Source organism: Pholcus phalangioides, unplaced genomic scaffold (assembly GCF_987345545.1).
Source record: "Pholcus phalangioides strain wild (caught in Gottingen) unplaced genomic scaffold, Ppha-v1.0 ptg000011l_1, whole genome shotgun sequence".
NCBI lineage: Eukaryota > Metazoa > Arthropoda > Arachnida > Araneae > Pholcidae > Pholcus > Pholcus phalangioides.
The window spans coordinates 5,633,872-5,648,181 of NW_028301604.1; positions in this window are offsets into that span (position 1 = coordinate 5,633,872).

Here is a 14,310-nt window from a genome sequence, read left to right on the forward strand (position 1 = left end):
AATTTTCTCATAACATTTCGCAAGTTTTGCACATTAGTTTGAACTTTAAACTATATCTATATTATAACAGTTTACTTCAAGTATATGATTGACTCACCCTTCATTGCAATCATTAAAAGAAAAGTAATAGCTTTTCTAATTTTTAAGAAATTACATACAGTATTTCATATAAGCTTTGATATGTTAGTCAAATAGTATCTTCAAAAGAAAGTTTGCTGATGATGTTTATTGCGATCAGTCAATGTAGATTGCTAAGAGGGAAAAAAAGAATTCTTTTCTGTAGGACATACCATGCTCATCCCATGGCCCGCGGACAAAATGTAGCCCTCTGAGTTCAGTGATGTGGCCAGCGATATCAAATCTGATTTTGTAAGAATGAACTTGGCGGCACATTCTCAGATCACTTAAGTGGCCCGTGGTTCATTCCTACTTCAAATAAGTGACCCGCGGTACATCCAAACTTCAAATTAGTGGTCCGCAGCTCATTCCCAGCTGACTTAAGTGACTCACGGCATGTTTACATATAACTTAAGTGGCTCGTGGCACAATTACAAATCACTTAAGTGACCCGTGGTACATTTAAAGATCATCTAAGAGACCCAGCGTGTTGTTCCAAATCACTTAAGTAGTCCCCGGTACATTCTCACTTCAATGAAGTGGTCCGTGGCACATTCCAACTGCAATGAAATAGTCCGCGGCACACTTCCAGATCACTTAAATGACTCGCGGTCCTGTTTCAGATCACTTAAACAGCCCGCAGCACATTTTTAGAGCACTTCAATGGCTCATTTACGAATCTCTTAAGCACCCCGTGGCACATTTCCAGATCACTTAAGTGGCCCGTGACACAACTTCGAACCACTGAAGTGGCCCACACTCTCCAAAAGGTTGAGCACCCTTGCCGTAGGCGGTGTGTCTGGAATGGGTGACTACCTATTACGAATTCAACTATGTAGTTGGTATACAGCCCCACATTTAATATGTCACGTTCTTGTCTGATAGAGAAGAAATGAAGAAGAAGGAAGTGATATTGAAATGTCAGCCTGTGAAGAACAAGTTGCACCTAATGAGGTCGTAGAGGCGTTTTTTTCGGTACCATCTAACAGAAAAAAGATGAATAAAATAAATTACCTTACTTCCCCTGGAATTCAATCTATACTCATATACATATAGCATTTAGCTTCATGGGATTCTTGAGATTAGATACTTTCATTAATGCTGAGTTTTATACCTTCTTCTTCCCTCCATTTTGCTTGATTCTTATCGGCAGAATAAGTCTTTGGAAACATGAACTTGTCAAGAATATCGGTCTGTAAAAGAGAGAGAGAGAGAGTCAGTTATTTTTTCTCTTTCGCAGCAGATGAGCAAAATTGACAGCAGCTACTTCCTATCAACGTACATAACAGAATTGATTTATACCTCATTTCTTCAGAAAGAGATAGATGATTGATTTTTTTCCTTTTGTACATTTATTGCTTACGATGTCAACTAGTGAATATGATCATATCGTCATTTTTTATACAGGGTGGATACCAATAATTACACAAGTGATTCCTTGTGAAAAACTAATATGGAAAAGTGTTTCCCCTTTTCAGGGATCGAAAGAATATTAAGGAACGTTTTGAAATTTGGAGAAGTGTTAGTTTTGCCGCTGTGGTGGTCGAGTGGTTATAGTGACGGACTCGCGATGCGAGGATCCGGGTTCGAACCCCACAGTGGTGGTCGGCTGAAGTTGGTTTTCTGTGGTTCCCAACTTCAAGGCGCAAATGCGAGCCGATCTCCCCGTTAAAAAGTCTCGCCACAGAGAGCAACAGTCCTACAACGATAAATCATTCAATCATAACACTTCACTCATAGTTATAAAAACAGATGGCAGCACTACACATAACAAGCATTACAGAGAAACAAAAAAAAACTTCACGTCAGGTTTCACTACACGTACACGCACATTCCCGCATTTACCGATTCGTTGGGGGGTTCCGCGGGGGGGGTGTGGGCGGGAGCATGTGTGGTGTAGTAGTAGGTAGGGCCTCCAAAAAATGGCTCGGGGATCCATGATGTTCTTAAGTCAGCCACCTCGTTGGGCAGTTTGCCTGTTGTGGCGTTGTATTTGTATTTGTAACGGTCAGTTACGCGCCATACACCCAACGAAAAAAGAATTTTTTCCCATGCAGTGGGTTGCTGCTAATTGAAAATGAACTGAAATATTCAATGCCGTTCGAAGCCACAAGCTCAATTATTTTCTTTCACAATGGGCGCTTTTTCCTCTTCGTGTAGAGTGATGTTAACTTCGTTATTATGTGTTATACAAATCTCCACTATATTGACAAATTCATCACCAGATTTGTAAAGTGTTAGCCAAACGAGATCTGTTTGAAAAATTGTTTTTCCAAAATCAACCCTTTTTTGCAGAAATGTGTTTTTTTTTTTTTTCGTTCACTGTTAAGTCAAATTTTTTGAGGGAACGGACAAGGGAAGAAACTGGTTTTCACAGCTTTAGCTTTCCTGATTACTCTCTCAGGGTTATAGCATTGCTATCACCTCTCTTAAAAAACTTTCAGGAAAACAAATGGCTGATTTTTTTACACAGTGACTATGCAATCGGAATTATAATTGAAGAAAACCATTCCAATGAGAATAGAATTTTCACATTTGCGAGAGGTATTTGGAAATCATTAATGAGAGAGACGTAGAATACAGCCCCAAAACCAAACCTCGACTGTTTCATTAAAAAAATGTTTGAGACCATCATCCCAAGAATTTCAGGAAAGCACACAGCGAAGCTGTTGTGTATTAACACCGTTAAACTAATTTTAATTTTAATAACTATACAACTCCTTGCAATATGAATGACGTATCCAAGGTCTTTTTTCCAATTGGAAGTAGGACTCTAGGATCAACGGTTCACCAGTAATTTGAAGTTCGAGGAGTTAGCTATGTATGCATCCTGTATATATCATCATCAACCTTTTTTTTTTTTCAATCCACTGCTGGATTGTGTTTCTCCTCTAAATTTCTCCATTTTACTCTATCTGATGCTTTTGTCATCCAGTAGACTCCAGCTCCTTTTCCGATCTCATCAACCCATGTTGTTTGGGGCGCCTTCTCGGACGTTTAACACCACGGGGCAGGGCCGTAACTAGGTAATTTGACGCCCGGTGCAAACATGGTTTTGCTGCTCCATCACTTTAAAATTCGGTAATTTTATAACGGTGTTCTTTGTTCCCACCTAAAACTGCCATCCGGGGCAGTGGCTCCCTCTGCCCCCCCCCTCCATCCCCTAGTTCCGGCCCTGCCACGGGGGTTACCAATCCAGAATACTTATGGTCCATCTGTTGTCCTGTCTTCTTGCAATATATGTCCAGCTCAATTCAATTTTAAACGTTTAATTCTTTCCATGATATCATATACGTTTGTGTGGCTTCTTAACCAAGAGATTCGTTTCCTGTCTCTCCTTGCGATGCTTAACATACATATTTCCGTGCTACTTTGTGTTGTCTGTAGCCTTTGTATCGTCTTGCTTATGAGTGTCCATGTTTCAGCTCCATAAGTCAGTGCTGGCAGTATACACTGGTTAAACATTTTTCTTTTCAGGCATAATCGCATGTGGCTCTTCAGAATTACGCTGTTTGTGCCAAAAGTGCTACATACGATCCTGATTCTTCTGCTTAATGCACCCTCTGTATAGCGTTTGTAAAATGAGAGAGTATTAGTTAAATTCATTCATCCAACGAAGAAGATTTATCAATTTTATTTATTACATTATTTATTCATTTTATAAGCTTGAATAATTCATTAAATTTAATTTTTCTATTGTACTAAAGAGGAACCCTATCCCTTTCCCTCTTATTCATGCTAAATTCACCTCACTTATGCGATTATTTTGCCGAGCCAATTAATCACATTAAAGCTAGGGATACTTGTATTGATGTTTTTGTTATTATATATGTATGACGCTTCATATTACTGAAGAGGTTTTAAAATTTACCTTAAATCAATAAAACAGTACTTTAATAATTCAAATTTGTTATGATTGAACAATTTTTGTTTTATAACTTGTAACTTTGTTGTTTGGTTTGCAAGTATTGTTTTTCCGAACTGAATTCCTTGTCCTCAAAGCAATTTATTTTGTCGTTTTAAACCTAAAATTCAGAAGGTAACTGCGTCTAATACCATAGGGGTATAATTACTTTATATATCAATTATGTTCAACAGACTAAAATATTTATATGATGAGAGTTAATGGATTAAACGTGTGCATTATACATTCTAAGATTATTCTGAGAATAACTGAGTAAATATTTCAAATGTTCTGATTAATATACTATACACATTTTCGAGATAGTAATCGTGTTAAAAAATTTACATTTTAGAATGAAGTTTCCAAATCGATTTCAAAGGTGCCATGATGCAATATTTCTTGATGAGGTTTGAAACTAGTCATGAAAATGACTATAATACGTTAAAGTGGATATTGAAAAGGGTTTTTCATTTTATTTTTTATTTTTCAAATATGTATTACCATAGAGAAACTGCAACGATTACTACCAGTGAATTCACGTAAGCATTCATGTAAAACCTATAAATATTTAAAGGATAATTTCGGTGATTGAAACTTATAGAAAAGGCTACATTTAATGTCTTAAAAACTTAGGACGAATATTAGAAATAGTAGGATAAACATAAATGAATGCACTCTATTGTACAAAAATAAATCTATATTTGTCTTCGTATTGCATTCTGAAATCATTTCACTGAGTTTTTTCCATTTCAGAATAACCGGATATCAACTTTCTTCCCGATTCGTTTTTTTACTATTGAAATTTTGGTGAAAAAAGGTTGAATATTTGTTTGATTTGTCGTGGATATAGGAATAGACAACCGTAAATATGTGCGTAAAAGTAATAATACAACACGAAAAAATTAGTAAAATATCGTAGATTGTTTCCGCCATCTACTTTGTTTCCGTCTGTTTTATTCTTCTTTCCATAGTTTGGTTCTTCCTAAAGGAGAAAAAGAAATAAGGTATGCGCTTCAAATATTTCGACTTCAACTTTCACGAATGGGAATAGTTTTTGTTCAACCCGAAATGAAACAATAAAAAATCGTAGAAGAGTAAAATATTTGGAGGAATCGAGCCAAATAAGGTGACTCATAACTAACATAAGCTATGTTATTGTGTGGAATGGACTTGGCTGCATGAGACTTCAGCTAAAGAAAAAAGTAAAAGGGAAAAAAAAAACTTGATTTAATATCCTCATTTCGACAATAAAATGCTCCGGTTGATTCATATGACTGAAAGTTATTTTTACCGAATGCGCACGGAAAGAAAAACATTTGAGTTCAAAACAATTTTATCGATAAAAATAAATAAATAAGTAACATTAAATAAACAAAAATTTTCGTCGAAAAAAATATGGTTATTAAAAAATTAACAAAAAAAACAAACAACACCGATTTCACTAATTCAGTCACATGCTGTTCGTACATCATATCATCCCCCTCATGGTAGAAGCACGAAGGGGCAAATTTTCACCTTTTTTTATCGGCTAATTGGATAATTTATTTTGCTATCTAAGTTTTGCCCGCGAAACGCGATGTGTATCCCTATTGAAACACATGTTACAAAACACACACATTTTAGGAAAATAACTTCCATAGAGTAATATAGTTATATTAAACATTCAAATGCCATTTCCCACGTTCCTTTTTTTCCAAGGACACATTGCACATTCGTGCTTCTAGCTTGAGGGAGGACGATATCAAATCATTATAATTAGGTAAACATAGTTTGAAGTTTTTAACAATGAAAGAGTTGTCCAAAATGAGCATTTGGTTAGATTTTTGGTGCTTTTGCTTTTTCTTTGCCACTCATCTATCTGTTACGGCACTGTACTGATTTCAAGATACAGTCGAATGCCGTTTTAACGAACACTTTTTTAATTCCCCAAATAAGTTTACATAGGAACAATGCTAGGTAACCTGGAATTCCTTTATAACGAAATTTCGTTTTAACGAAGTGATTCCTCTGGTGTCTTGGCGTTCGTTATAACGGGATTCGACTGTATATCACTGATCAAATATAGTAAAATCCCTGTTAACGATAGCCCTTCCTTTTACGGCCAAATAATGATTTCCTTTACATAATAAAAGTATTCATTTCAAACACCTGATTAGCGGTCACTCCTCTTTCACGGATGAATTTTTTTTTCTCCCGTCGGTGTCCGCAAAAGAGGGGTTTTACTGTATTTCAACGTTTTACAATGTATTATATTATTTTAAAACGCAGGTATCTACATAGTATGTCAGGGTAATTTTTTCTTCTATAAAAGCACGTGATGATCGAACAATTCACTAAAGACATCATATACACCAGGAGGAAGCCAAAGGCACCCCCGGCGCCTGACCAGGGTATCGCCGAATTCACCCTTTTCCTTGTCGTGGGTGACAAAGTAAATTTCTGTATCTAGTTTACGGCCCTGCTAGCAACAATCAAATTTCACGGACGTCGGAAGCGTCTAAGACCCGTGAGTGACCAGCTTGATTTTTTTAACATTTTGATTTCTGATAATTACTTTTGGCAATGGGGGGGAATCTCTGGCCCATGATACAAAACAATATGGGTGCTCGAGCACCCACAGCACCTCCAGCTCCACCACTGCCTGGTTTCTTTGGTCTCATATACAGCCCTGACAATTCCTTGCTATTCGTAATTGAACATAAGTAAAAAATTTTGATCTATAAATAATTTTATTGATAATGTAATAATATACTGATTTGAAACTGTAATAATATACTGATTTGAAACTGTAATAATATACTGATTTGAAACTGTAATAATATACTGATTTGAAACTGTTATAATATACTGATTTGAAACTGTAATAATATACTGATTTGAAACTGTAATAATATACTGATTTGAAACTGTAATAATATACTGATTTGAAACTGTAATAATTGACCAACAGCTTTTGAGCTAAAAATGGTGAAAAGTCGAATATGAATATTCATTAAATTTTGCAACCATATATGATCAATTAACTTTTTCACATAATTCACATAATTTTTCACTACCATAGACAATTTTAACAAATCCAGAGTTTAATTTTACTGACTCACTTTTCAGATTTGCTTCAGGTTCAAGGCACCCTTAACGAGGGAGCCGACTCCCCCCCCCCCCCCCCCCGCCACTTTGATATTATATATTTCGTGGATTGGGGAATCGGCATCTATTATTTCAAAATACATAGGAATGCTGAGAAATATCCATGCAAGAACTTTAAACACACAATTAAATGTAAATTAACGTAAAAATTGATTAAAATTCAGCACTGAAGGTGATTTTAAACTGATGAGAGAAATAATTCAAGAAACTAATAAAAATATAATATATAATATAAATGTAATTGATAAATTAAAAGTAGCCTAATTTAAAGAAATAATTCCAGAGCACCGCTGAAAATTAAGAAGTAATGAAAGAGATACTTCCAGACTTGATGAAATTTCACAATTAATGGAAAGAAAAATTCTAGAATATTGATGAAAATTCAGAATTAACAGAGCAAATAATTTCATAACTAATGAAAATTTAGATGAACGAAATAATTGTGAGTAAGAAGAATTGAATGAAAGAAGTAATTCCAGAATTGCTGGAATAGATAATTCCAGACTCAATGAAAATTCAGAACATGATTCAAAATTCAGAAGATAAAATTGATTCTAGAAGTTATGGAATAAATCATTCTAGAATTGATGAAAATTTAGAACTGATTTTAGTAATAATTCCAGACAAGGGCGTAGCGAGGGGGGGGGGGACCAGACCCCCAAGTCCCCCCCCCCCCCCGAAATGTGAGAAAATGACCGAAAAAAGGGAAAAAGATGGCCAAATCCATTGTTCTGTCACTTTGGTCCCCCCCCCCGAAATGAAAGTGGTCCCCCCCCGAATGAAATTCCTGGCTACGCCCCTGATTCCAGAATTGATGAAAATTTAGAACTAATTTTAGTAATAATTCCAGAATTCATGAAAATTAATTAATCACCGATAATTTAAGAATATATTGGTGAAAGCCTCCAATAATTTACCATGAGTGCTTGTTTGAATCACGAGCTTTAAAAATTCTTTTTTTTTAATGATTAAAGATTTCAAAAAATGATAAATCATTATGAATTAGATAATCCGTGGCATATTGTGTCCCACCCGCCCCGGCTGTCTTTTTATATATGGAGCAAATTAGAAGGGATAGGAATGCTAAACAGATGGCAGCACAAACGTTGAATAATGGATTTGATTGCACTAACCATCAGGCCCGTCATTTGGGGGGTCCGGGGGGGGGGGGGCTTTTGAAAATACAATAAAAATGGTATATATATATATATATAAAATTATAAATACATTGAGTACATGTTCTTTCCCCCCCCCCATGGAAAAAGTTGAAATGAAGGCCCTGAGAGCTAACCATATTTGCTCGAGAAAAGTTCAGGAAATAGGGATTCCAAATACGGGAAAATACAGGACAGTGCCAATTATTGCCAAAAACGGTGCCAAACATCGAATTTAGTTCTCCTCTAAGGTGCCAAAACGGGACAGTCCCGGATGGGAAGTACGGGACGTATGGTTACCATAGATTATATATATATATATATATATATATATTTTTTTTTTTAATTATTATTATTATTATTATTATATATATTTTACATGGAGGAAAATATAGCCACTAGAATAAGGGAAATCCTTATAGCTAGAAATCCTCATCAAGTCGCCTTAGAGGAAATTTTTTTTTCGTGAAACCTATGTTTAATTTTTCAGATGAAACAAGTATTTGGGAGCAAAAGTAGGGTGAAAACACATATCTATGATAAAATGTGGCCACTGAAGATGAACTGACTCCATCACGGAAGAAAATCTCAATATTTATTTACTATGTGTGTTTGTGTGTGTTATACGTACCATTATTTTTTTTTAGCAATCTCAAATACTTCCATATAAATATGAATAAATTATGTTTGATAATTGATTTGTCATTATTTCTTAAGTGAGGAAAATGTTAGCCTTTTTTTACATAGTTTGAATTTGTGCTTTAATTATGTTCAAGTTACAGTGTAAATTTTGAAAGTAACGAATCACTAGATTATTATGTGAATACAGTATATAGTTTTAAAAAATCCAGATTTAACTACCAATCCTGCTAGTAAAAAGAGGAATGGAAAATGATTTTGTTGATGAATAATGACATTGAATCTACCAATGTATGTCAATTTTTTTTTAATTTTTAGCCTTGGCTATTAATTTACCCTTTAGTTAAACATGAACATGATTCAAAGGCAATGCATTTTACATATTAAAAAAAATTGTGCATGCACTAATGCTTGTATTGACTGTCAGATTTGAAACTTTGTTTACAGATTTTCTATTTTTAAGAATCTTTCAGCTTCAAGGACGTCCTTTCAACTTATATCTGATAATATAATGAATTGAATTTAACTTTTTATGTAAGCTAATCATAAAAGTAGTACATATGTTGGAACAGTTTTTTGTCGAAAAGAAAACTGTTGGGTTAAACCATTTATGTGTTGGAAGGATTGCATAAAAAATAGTATCTTAAAAAGTGCATGCGAGTTTCACTAGCATACAAGTTTCAACAAATATGATTACAAAAAGTCAGTCACAGATATTCACTTATTTGGCTAATAGGAAATAGCTATTAATGTTCAGTAATTTAATATTCAATGTCCATCACAAGAATTACTATTAGCACTAAAAAATTATTTTTTTTGGAAATCAAATTTACTGAATTTTGTACTTTTTAATTTTAATGTGTTTATCTTATTAGTGTTTACAAAATTGTGATTCCAAGTACAAAACAATCGTAATTTAAAAAATATTCAGATAATTATTTTTAGTATTAGTTTATTAGTATTTTTTAAAATATAAATTTTACACAATTGCGACCGTCCTTTTTTCCTTCATTTCTTAAAAGGATTAATAAAATTTGTATGTGCTGATAAATACATTTTTTTCTCTTCAAAGCAATGAAAATCGCATAGGCTGATTATACGTGGGAAAATACAATACATGCGATATAAATTATTTGCTAATAGTGATATATATAATTTATCTAATCTGAGAATATTAGCAATTCCGTAGCGTAATGAAAAACCATCATTATAGATATATTGGGAGTAGGAAAGAAAAACGTAGCTGGAATGAAATGGAATTTCCATTAAAAAGGGGATGATAAAACAATATTTTGCGTATCGGAAAAAAAAATGTTGAAAAAAGTAAACACAAGAATCCTACCGTTGAGTTTTCTACTTCATTAGAAGATCAAAAACCCTTCATCCAATCAGCATCGGATCTACTCTCGCCAAGCTAATATACGCCAAATACTCGCCAACTGAACCGAGTTTCACTTGATACGCACTCGAGACTCACTGGTGAATACCAAATTCGTTCTAAAACTGAAAAGGGTTTCAACTGATCCGCGTTTCAGGACCGTGAGTGGTGAATACGGCCGTTAGAGCATTAATTCCCGAAATAGTCAAGTCGGTCAACTTAGCTGTACATAAGGTGAATACAATACCGCCACTTAATTCGAATGTGAATATGGACACTTCTGGCCCTTCGACTGCTATCTTCAATCAACCTTCGCCCCCTGAGCACAATGATGATAGTGATTTTTCTCAAGACCCTGAGTCGAATATTTTCTATATTTCTCCTGCGGAAAGGGTTAAGCAAAGACGCTTAGCTAACGGCCGTATTCACCAACACAGTTTCAACTGCAATCGCAGGTGGAAGGATTGAAGATAGAAACGGATTGGTTAAATTGAGGATTTTAACCAATCCGTGTCGATCGCTGATCGTTTAACCTGCGCTTGCAGTTGAAACTGTGTTGGTGAATACGGCCGTAAGAGGCTGAAAAACGACTCTGCCTCAAATGTTGGAACCTAGTTTTTACGTCATTTCGTTTCTCCCCCCCCCCCTTTTTTTCCCCTCTCGCTTAAATTTGTTTTTTGCTTGATCTTTTCTTCCTTTCTCACTATTATCGAGTTTGATAATGGTTTTTTTTCCTCCTCGCTATAATAGGTTTTTTCTTATTTTCCTTTACCTCATTAAGAGCTGACAAGAGTTCAGTATTCTTTTTTTTGTGATCAAATCGAGTTTGGTTGGATTTTTTTTTTTTTTTTTCTCCCTCCCTTTCCTATTGTGGTGTTTTTTCTCGCTTGATATTTGCTTTTTTCCTTCTCAAAAAGTAAGTGATCTATTTAATTTTTTTTCTCTCTCTCTCTGTGAATTTGATGCTTTTTCCCTAGGGTGACCATACGTCCCATATTTCCCGGGACAGTCCCGGTATCTTCTGTTTTTTTCGCCGTCCCAACTTTTTGGGAAATGTGTCCCGGTTTTTCCCGTATTTTACACGAAACCCACTTGAATTTTTATTCTTTATTGAAGTTAAAGATTGAAATTATTTTTCAACTCATAAATTATATTATGATAATTACAACCATAAATAAGAATATTAATCTCCCACATTTGTTTTTGTGAACGTTTTTTTTTCGTGGAATTCATTTTAATCCACTGCAATTCGCAGTAATGCTTCATTTCCCACCATTGTGATTTTTATGTAATTTCAACAACATTTGGCAACTTTGTTCGGTTTGGCGTCATTTTTGGCAATAATTGGCGATGTCCCGTATTTTCCCGTATTTAGAATCTCGATTTCCTATATTTTTTTCGAGGAAATATGGTCAGCTTATTTTTCCCTCTCTCTTCAGTTAAATATATTTTTCTAGTTAATCTTTTCAAAAAAAAAAAAAAAACTATGAATAATATGAATTTTAGAATTCTTCAATGGAATGTCCGAGGCATCAAGTCCAAATCAACCTTTATCAGAAATTTTTGTTTAAACTATGATATGTTTTGTTTACAGGGGACTTTTCTGGATCCGGAGGACCATTTTTTTCTTGCTGGTTTTCAGATTTTTAGAAATGATCGACCTCTCCCAGGTGGTGGTTTAGTGACCGCGGTGAATTCATCTCTTTCTTCATCTTTGATATGGAAAATTTCTGAGCCTTTTTTTGAAATTGAGATTGTTCAAATTTTTCTAAATAATGTTTCTATATATGTTGTTAATTTTTATCGTCCTCCAGGTGTCTTCAATATCGCTACTATCGACAATATTTTCTCATATATCTCTGGGAATTTTATCATAATCGGAAATTCCAACTGTCATCATCCAAATTGGGGAGGACATTTTGCATCTCCTGCAGGTACTATGTTATTTAATTGGTATCTTAATCATAACCTTTGTCTAGTTCCTCCTTTTTGCCCCACCTTTTATAGCAAGGACTCACAATCTTATATTGACTTATGTTTCTGTAGCCCAGGCCTATACACATATATTATTTGGTCTCCCTGTGACACCTTATTCAATAGTGATCATTTGCCAATTAAGATTTCCGTCTCTCTGAATAGACAATTCATATCTCAGGAATTCCGTTATATTAAATGGTCAGCGGTAATGGCAGGTCTCTCTGTCATTCCCGCTACTAACGATTTCGACAATATCTACAATCATGCTGTTTCCATTGTCAACTCAGCTAGGTACTCTGTGTACCGGAAGGAACAACCTTGGCTTAAATTGGATAAAGAAGGGCGTATTGCTCTTATCGAAAAAAAAAACGGGCTTTCCGTTTATTTCGCCGTGTGCCCTCTCAGGACAACTGGATTAAATATAAAAGATTAGCTTCTTCGTCGCCACCTTCGCATTCTACGATTGAAGACTCTGGCTCAAGAACTTCATCCTTTTAATCAGCCCTCAGTTCTTTTTTCTGTCTTGCGTAGACACCGTTATATCGTGGCAAAAACTTTGGATGATTCGCGGCACATTTCATGATTGCTAATAATAGGTATGTTGATCCTCTCGTACAGATCTGATTTTGAAAATCTAATCACTTTTCTTCATCTGGCCGGTCTCACACCGTAACTTTTTATGATCCTCCTCGTGAGTTCCAGGTTTACATGGATGCACCGTTCACTTCCACGGAAATTCGTAGAGCCACTTGTTCTGGTCGTTCAACGACCCCTGGTCCAGATGGTGTTCCTTTGAAGGTGTATAAACTCCTTCCAAAATAAGGGGATTGAATTTCTGGAGGCTTTCAATACTCTTTGGTCTTCATTTCTCGTGCCACCGTCTTTTAAAGAAGGACGTATTATTTTTATGCCCAAGTCAGGAAAGCCAACAACTGATCCGAAGAACTTTCGTCCTCTGACTCTTATAAACACTACTAGTAAAATCTTTGACAGAATCATTCTTTTTAGGATCACTTGGATTGCATTACGCTTTGAGCTCTTTCCAAAAAACTTTTATGGTTTTCGACCGAAAACTGGTGCCGAAGTTTGCATTAAAGATATGGTGTTCTCCATTTCATATGCCCTCAAAAAGGGCTACACTAGCTACATTATTGCTCTGGATTTAAGAGCTGCTTATGATTCCGTGAAGCATGATTTGCTCATTTACAAATTAGCCCGCTTGGGCTTTCATGGAAAATTTTTAACTTGGCTCTTTAATTATCTCTCAAACCGTAAACATGTTATTCATTGGAGGGGCTCCAGATCTGATGCTTTTGCTCCCAACTGTGGTCTTTTACAGGGATCTACCCTTTCCTCTGTTCTCTTCACTCTGTGTTCACATTAGATATAACCTCATATATTGCTTCTGACATTAATTTCTTTATGTATCCTGATGATATTTTTCTCCAGGTGAATGCGTTAGATGGGAAGTATGCTGGAGTCTAGGTTGATGAATAAACCTGCCTAACATTATCAGATGGGCTGAAGATAGTAGTTTGTGCATTTCTCTATCTAAATCTCGATTTTCTATTTTCTCACGGAAACGACCTCCATCATCTCTGCGTTCTAAGGGCACTCTATCTTTAAACATCTGTCCCTCCATCTCTCACTCCTCAAGAATATTCCTTGCAAGTTTCTCAAACCTGTGCTAATGAGCATTATTGGAGGTACCATTGGTTACGGAGCGGTGGCTTGGTTTAATGCAGCCAAATCTTCTCTTGCCAAGATCAACACCATCTATAACTCCTCGATGAGATCTATCTTAGGCCTTCCTACGTCAACTTGCATAGATAAACTCAGAACCATTCTCGCCCTACCCTCCTTTTAGGATTCGATTCTCTTCTGAATTGGGTTATCTTGCATTTCTGCCACAGCCTCTCCCACGCAGGGTCACTCCAACCTTATGGATTCGGACTTTCGTTGCCTCTCTCCATCTTTGGCAAGGAAAATATCAC